Source organism: Etheostoma cragini, unplaced genomic scaffold (genome assembly GCF_013103735.1).
Source record: "Etheostoma cragini isolate CJK2018 unplaced genomic scaffold, CSU_Ecrag_1.0 ScbMSFa_4108, whole genome shotgun sequence".
In the NCBI taxonomy this organism is placed as follows: Eukaryota; Metazoa; Chordata; class Actinopteri; order Perciformes; family Percidae; genus Etheostoma; species Etheostoma cragini.
In genome coordinates, this window is record NW_023268446.1 from 27,840 (window position 1) to 29,402 (window position 1,563).

Here is a 1,563-nt window from a genome sequence, read left to right on the forward strand (position 1 = left end):
ACTAAAAGGATCTTACTCTTTAACTAAAAGGTCTATCTCTGTAGGGATCCATCCCATAATGTTGTCACACACTTAGAAGATTAATCGGAGTTGTCAGATGATTTGACCGATTTTTAAAAGTTGTTCCTCCCATCCCTGAGCAGGGTTTCTGATCCGGGTCTCTGAGCAGGGTCTCTCTGAGCCGGGTCTTTGAGCCGGGTCTCTGTCTCTCAGCATGGTCTCTGAGCCGGGTGTCTGAGCCGGGTCTCTGAGCCGGGTCTCTGTCTCTCACATGGTCTTTGAGCAGGGTCTCTGAGCAGGGTCTTTGAGCAGGGTCTTTGAGCCGGGTCTCTGTCTCTAAGCATGGTCTCTGAGCCGGGTCTCTTTCTCTCACATGGTCTTTGAGCAGGGTCTCTGAGCAGGGTCTCTGAGCCGGGTCTCTGTCTCTCACATGGTCTTTGAGCAGGGTCTCTGAGCAGGGTCTTTGAGCAGGGTCTCTGTCTCTCAGCAGGGTCTTTGAGCCGGGTCTCTGTCTCTCAGCATGGTCTCTTATCATAGCAGGGTCTCTGAGCAGGGTTTCTGATCCGGGTCTCTGAGCCGGGTCTCTGTCTCTCAGCATGGTCTCTTAGCATAGCAGGGTCTCTGAGCAGGGTTTCTGATCCGGGTCTCTGAGCCGGGGCTCTGAGCCGGGTCTCTGATCCGGGTCTCTGATCCGGGACTCTGAGCCGGGTCTCTGACCCCTCGTGAGCCTGGACTCTACGAGATCTCAGCCTGTTGACAACCTGAAGCTTACGTAACTCTTCCAACGACACAGGGCAAAACAAACGCATAATACATGTTCCTAATTCTCTGTGGCGGTCACCACATAATCCACAAACATGGAACATGGATGGGGGAGGGGGGGCGGGGACGGGGACGGGGACGGGGGGGACAGGGGGGATAATTGTGCAATTCATATAATGGACGGGATGCATCCATTGGTGGTTGCTCAGCTGGCTGTGTGCTGTTTGTTTTCCATGTAAGAGGATTTGTCCCGGTACGGGGCTCTGTGGCACGAGTCCTCCAAAGACCCGGGGCCGGATTATCCGTCAGACGAGGCCAGAGCCAATGGGCAGAGGGGACGGCCTGACATCAGAGACGAGAGTCTTTTTGGGGGGAGGATTTGGGCGTTTTCAGGAAGGAAGAGAGATTAAACCTGCGTGACATATATCTGACATTCAGAATCCGCCTGAGAGAGAAAGGGATCTGATCCGAACCGCTTCACCCCGGCATTAAAATCACAGAAAAACACAGAATACTACTCATAGTTTCATTAAATTTCAAATGCTCAAAGTTTCCCCATTATGAAAAAATCCAAACAAAATATTTTTTACGTTTTTGTCTTTTTTTTTCTACTTTTAATCACTTTGTTTACCTTGTTTATTTGTTGTGACTTGTAAAAAAAAATATTTGCTGTTATTTTTAGTTATTTTTTTGAATATTTATATATATATATATATATATATATATATATATATACATAGATATACATAGATATACATACCACTAAGGTCTATATAAAGAGACTTCAGATACAGTATTAGG